At 46.0% G+C, this 6446-nt stretch overlaps 1 protein-coding gene across 3 annotated transcripts in view; it reads right to left on the reverse strand.

Annotated features, from left to right (window-relative positions):
* CNOT3 (CCR4-NOT transcription complex subunit 3) overlaps positions 1-4100 on the reverse strand; it is a 110119-nt gene extending 106019 nt beyond the window's left edge. The window contains exon 1 of one of the 3 annotated variants that reach the window (XM_033960647.1): positions 3943-4100. The gene's annotated coding sequence lies outside the window, so the exon portion shown is untranslated. The remainder of the gene's footprint in view (positions 1-3942) is intronic. The other 2 variants (XM_033960646.1, XM_033960648.1) reach the window with 2 other exon arrangements.
* Positions 4101-6446: the final 2346 nt, after the last annotated feature.

Here is a 6446-nt window from a genome sequence, read left to right on the forward strand (position 1 = left end):
TCCACTGCTGACGAGGCTGCACCACAACTCCGGCCTGCACAACGCTTGCACAGGCCAGCCGCGAGTACCTCGTGTCTGGAGCACAATGAGCATTTTTTCCCTTTAAAAGTGCTCATTGTGATGAAAACCATCCTAGCTGAAAGAAAAGTGCTGGTTAGATGAGAAAAAAACCAGTAAAAAGGCAGTTTTAAAGGGAAATGAGCCCTTTAGATCGGCACACCTCAGGATTTTTGTCTTTTTTTTTCTACAGAACAGACTCCACAGCTCTCAAAGCTGGAGGGCTGACCAGCCAGGGGGCCAGGCCGCTGGCTGAAGCACCTCTACAAAAATATGGGGAGGTGGAGGAAGGTGGGGGGAGGGACCCAGCACAAGACCCGCTGGGTTTAATACCCCTGAGGTCGGACGGATCCCCAAACAGAGCCCATCTAAGCTCTATCCGGCACAAAAAGGGAAACCTAGGAGTTCAAAGACAAAGTTCCAACAGTACTAAGACTGGAGCCGATCTAGTCTTACCACCTGCTAAGGAGACTGAGACTGACTGGATTGTTAAGGGGGAAGCTAGCCTAATATACAAGTTTGTGCTTAGTCTCCACCTGCTGGTAGCAGTGAGGCATATAACCCATTCGTAAAAACTATACCGGTTACCAAGTGATACAGAAATACATTTTTTTAGTGAATGGGTGGCACGTGCTGAGCCCATAGTTAGCACGTATCCTGAGTATTGCCTGCTACTGCTTTTGTAAGTGGCAGTAAGCATTCTTTAGTGCATACTGCTGCTTGGTAAAAGGCCCCCCCCCCCACCCAATGTCCTATCCACTCTCTCAAGCTTTCTTGAATTCAGATATTGTTTGTGTGTCCACCTCTTCTACTGGGAGGCCTTTGCTCACCACCCTTTCCATGCAGATGTTAAGCGACTACCTGTAAAATTATACTATACTAGTGTTTAAGCCCGTTACATTAACGGGTGCTAGAATATATGTCTGTCTGTCTTTCTTTCTGCCCTGCCCCTGTCTCTCTCTTCCTGTCTCTCTCCCTCCCACTATCTTTCAGTTTCTCTCTCTGGCCCCCTGTCTGTCTTTCTTTCTGTCTCTCTCCCTGCCCGCTGTCTTTCTGTGTGTTTGTCTTTCGTTCTTGTGAGCTGCCTGCCTGTCTTTCTGACTCTCTCCATGGCCCCTTTCTGTCTCCCCTCCTCAAAGTAAACCAAGATTGCTCCCTGGTCCCTTTCCCTCTCCCCACCCCCACTTCCCTGTACATCAGCAGCATTCCCCCACTTCCCTGTGCAGCAGCAGCATTCCCCCCCTTCCCTGTGCAGCAGGGTAGCAGCATTTCTTTTCCTCACAGTCGCCGCCATGGCTCCTCTCATGATCCGCGCCTGCGTCGGAAGCCTTCTCTCCGACGTGATGTCAGGGAGGCTTCCGACACAGGTGCAACTCGTGAGAGGAGCCGCCGTGGCAACGGACTGAAGAATATCTTCAGTAAGGGAGCCGGCCAGACCTGGGGGACCTGTGTTAGATGGAGCGAAGGCGGGAGGGGGAAAGTCGCCGCTGTGGTCGCCGCCTCTGTGGTTAAGGTGCCTCCGCATGCGCAGTAGAAGCCAGCATACCACCGCTGGCTCCTTCTACTGTGCATGTCTAACACGGAAGCACACATCATAGAGTCAGGGATCACGGCGTTTTAAGTGCGCATGTGTGCTTAGGGTTTTATTATAGAGGATGTATACCTAAGTCATGTCTTCATAATCCCAGGTTAACTTTCCAAACCTCAGTGGGATTCTTCTCAACCTACATAATTTAGCAAACTCCTTAGGATATGCAATTATCACCACCATCCACCAGAAGGACAATCACAGAAAGCTAGCTGAAAACTGTTTAGCTTTTGCTAATGCTGTCTTGTAAAATAACAAATGACACAGCAAAGGAGACAAAACCAGTGGAGTAGAATGGGAATGCTTTATTTAAATGTCACAAACTTGACTTATGAGTTGTGTTTCAGCCAGAGGCCTGCATACTACGTTTCAAAACCAGTTCTTTATAATTTATAATTCTGCAGACTTTATAACTAGGATCTAATCAGAACAAAACATTCCTGAACAACTGCAGGCTTTTGACTCCTGATGCAATCCTCTGGCCGAAACACAACTCATGTTAAGTCAAGTTTGTGACATTTAAATAAAGCATTCCCACTCTACTCCATGGTTTCATCTCTTTCGCTGTGTCATTTGTTGGTTGGTACCCTGCGGAAGATTTGCTTTTGTCCATCTCGTAAAATAAAACATTACACCACCACCAGTACCCCAACCTGCTCCCAAAAGCAGTTAACCCACCTGTCACTAGAGCTATACAAGAAGCCAAATTTTGGTATGATAACCCCATTACACAATCAATGTACCTCTACAATCAGGCTTCTCTCAAGGCAGGATCACATTATAATCAAGATAAACATAACATACTTTTGGTCTGAGTTATTATTAGGACTGTAATCTACCCCTCCCCATCCAATTATAAAAGTGCAGGCGGAGAGTAGCTATTATACCCCCACTGCCCTCCCCCCTTCCAAGAAAAGTTGTCATAATCAGAGACAGGTATAATTATTACCCCTCCTGCAGATATAACAACTCCAGACAAGAGTAATTACTTCTTTCCAACCCTTTCCTTACGCAATTACCATGACAAATCAGGACAATTGCAATTATTACACCCTACCCATGCAGGTATCCCCAATACAAGTACGGGGCTAATCCAAAGCAATTCTTCCCTTTTCCCTGTGCGCAGGTACAGGGCTAATCCAGCTGCAAATTCTTGCCCTTTCCCCATACTAAGGTACGGGGCTAATTTAGTTGCAAAGTAATTCTTCCCTTTTCCCCATGCACAGGTACGTGGTTAATCCAGCAGCAGAATATTTTCTCCACTTTCCCCCTGTGCACAGGTATGGGGCTAATCCAGCTGCAAAGTAATTCTTGCCTTTCCCTGTGCGCAGGTATGGGGCTAATTTAGTTGCAAAGTAGGTACGGGGCTAATCCAGCTGCTGAATATTTTCTCTCCTTTCCCTCCGTGCACCAGTACGGGGTTAATCCAGCTGCAAAGTAATTCTTGCCTTTCCCGTGTGCAGGTAAGGGGCTAATCCAGCTGCAAATTCTTGCCCTTTCCCCGTGCACCAGTACGGGGCTAATCCAGCTGCAAAGTAATTCTTGCCTTTCCCGTGTGCAGGTAAGGGGCTAATCCAGCTGCAAATTCTTGCCCTTTCCCCGTGCACCAGTACGGGGCTAATCCAGCTGCAAAGTAATTCTTGCCTTTCCTGTGTGCAGGTAAGGGGCTAATCCAGCTGCAAATTCTTGCCCTTTCCCCGTGCACCAGTACGGGGCTAATCCAGCTGCAAAGTAATTCTTGCCCTTTTCACTGTGTACAGGTAAGGGGCTAATCCAGCTGCAAATTCTTGCCCTTTCCCCGTGCACCAGTACGGGGCTAATCCAGCTGCAAAGTAATTCTTGCCCTTTTCACTGTGTACAGGTACGGGGCAAATCCAGCTGCAAAGTAATTCGTCCCTTTTCCCTGTGTGCTGGTACGGGGCAAATCCAGCTGCTGAATATTTTCTCCCCTTTTCCCTCCGTGCGCCAGTACGGGGCTAATCCAGCTGCAAAGTAATTCTTCCCTTTCCCCCGTGTGCTGGTACGGGGCAAATCCAGCTGCAAAGTAATTCCACCCCTCCCCCACGCAAGTCTTTTACTAATCCAGCTACAGAGCAAACCCGTCCAAGTCTGCAGCAACGACTCCTTTCTCCTCCAGCATCCCCCTCCCCGTGCACCTGCCATTTTTCGTGCCCCCCAAGGCCCGCCCCCGCGCCCTCCTCTCACCGAGCCCGTGACAATAATAAAGGAGAGCGCGAGGCACTGTAGCGGCCGGTGCCCGCCCCCCCGGCCCGAACAAGGGGAAGGAGGGAACTCACCGCCGGACGCCAGGCCTCTGGCGCTTCCCTCCCCGCAGGGCCGGGCCCAGTTCGAAGCCGTCTCCTCTGTCCTCGCCAACGGCGGCGCCTCCGCTCTCTACGGTTCTCTCCCAGCCAAGATGGCCACCGCGCTGCCTCCCCCCCCCTCTCTCTCGTTCGCTTTCCCCGCCGATCCGCCCGCGCCTATTGGCCCTAGCCGCCCTCCGTCAATCGATGCCCCCGCTTCATTGGCCGAGGAAGCCAGGGAGGCGGCGCGACGAGGACAGCATCGCCTATTGGAGGGAGCAAGAGTGCGGAAGAAAGGAGGCGGGCCGAGAAGCTCATTGGTCGGGGCTTGCCTACCTAGTAGTCCAAAGGCGAGCATCTTGCTTATTGAGACGGAATTGACGTCACCAAACGCCAAAACCAGTTGGTTTCATTGCAAGTTTTCCTGATACAGTATAACAAAACCCTGCTAGAATCAGAAGATCCAATAACCTGTACATGCACCAATGTTACATTATTCTTGTTTGAGCATAAATCTCGACTGCAACTCTGATTCACGTTTGCATTTTATAACTATTTACATAGAATTTAATTTTCTTTAATGTTTTGCTTTAACACATTGCAATAAAGTTTATTGAATTAAAAAATATATACAATACAATTTTCATTTGTATATCACCAATACCTCCATGAAGGTCACAGCAGTTTACATAAGTGATTATGGTGATATAGATTAAGGCACAGGTAACCATAGTTAAGAGGAATAGTTTCAACTTCAAAGTATAAAGATATGGACTAGGATGTATAAAGTCTGCTCAGCTGGTAAGTCTCTCCTTTCTGTGCTCTTCTTTTCAACTGCCAACTCCAGACGCCGTCTCTTCTGCCTTGCTGCGCCAGATGCTTGGAACAAGCTGCCCAAATCCCTGGCAGGCTCGGTCTCTGGCAGTGTTCAAGGCCCATTTAAAAGCCCACTCCTTTGAGAGTGCTTTTTGACTCCTAACTCCTCGCACCTTGGGTTCTGCATTCCCAACACTATATGTTGTCTGTCTGTCCAAGTTAGATTGTAAGCTCTTCCGAGCAGGGACCATCTATAAATGTCAGCCCACCTCTTTGAGAGTGCTTTCAACTCCTAACTCCTCTCACATTAGGTTCTGCATCTATGTCATGTCTGTCTGTCCAAGTTAGATTGTAAGCGCTTCCAAGCAGGGACATATCAAAATGTACAGCACTGTGTACACCTTTCAGTGCTATATAAGTGATAAGTAGCAGTAATAGATCCTGGGAGATTAAGATCAGCAGCCACACTTGTTTACTAAGCATGATTCCTATGACATTAACCTCCCCCCCTCCCCAACCTAAAAAAACCTCAAACCTTTCTGTTTCTAATAAAATCAAAATCTGCATTGTGAAAGGTTATAATTGGATGAGCTATTGCTTCTGTAGCATTCTTGAGTATGATCAGAAAATACTGTCTATTGGAAGTTTATAATTTCAAATGAAAATTTGCATTTAAAAGTTATAACACAATTGTTAAAAGGTTCCTTATTTTATTGTTGCAATGAATTTCATGACTATATCAATGTTCCCTTTTAATTATATCCCTTATTATAATACTCATGGATTTTTAAGTGGGATAGTTTAATAGTTATTTGTTAAATCCAAAATTAGAAGTATTAAAACTATTCTGTCCCTATGCACCTATTTAAAAGTTTTAAGTAAAGAAATACAACTGTGATTTCATAACTGTTACAAAAGATTATAATCTAAACTTCATCAATGCCTCTCTGTACTTAAATTGAGCCTTATTCATTCACCTCATACAAACCCATAGATTTTGCTCCAGATTTATAGTTTAACATAGTAACATAGTAAATGATGGCAGATACATTTTTTTAAAGTTTTTATTCAATTTTCTATACTGTTCTCCCAGGAGAGCTCAGAACAGTTTACATGAGTTTATTCAGGTACTCAAGCATTTTTCCCCATCTGTCCCGGCGAGCTCACAACCTATCTAAAGTACCTGGGGCACTGGGAGGATTAAGTGACTTGCCCAGGGTCACAAGGAACAGTGGGGGTTTGAACCCAGAACCCCAGGGCGCTGACGCTGTAGCTTAACCTGATTCAATTTAAAAATTTGTTGTTGTTTTTTCTTAGCTATTTCTGGCCAAGAATCCAAAGCTCTGCCCGGTACTGTTCTTAGGTTCCAACTACTGAAGTCTGCCTTTCTTCTTGAGTTTTTCAAGTTAGCTTAGATCTTCTGTGTTTTTACTAAGCTGCATTATTTGCAAAAATTAGCACATTTTTGTTTAAGGGCTTTTCATTTTAGGCTCCTATAATCATGACCATTACACAAAACACTAAAGCACCTTATACATTTTTTTTTTCTAAAACGTGGTAGTTACAAAATTAACTGGTAGAGCACGCATTGTAGGTGTAGGAATGGTATATGCGTAGAAATAAGATACATTTGATGTCTTCTGGACTGAATCACTAACCCAGCTGATGGAAGAGGCACCCAT

The sequence above is a fragment of the Geotrypetes seraphini genome, chromosome 10 (assembly GCF_902459505.1).
Source record: "Geotrypetes seraphini chromosome 10, aGeoSer1.1, whole genome shotgun sequence".
Lineage (NCBI taxonomy): Eukaryota > Metazoa > Chordata > Amphibia > Gymnophiona > Dermophiidae > Geotrypetes > Geotrypetes seraphini.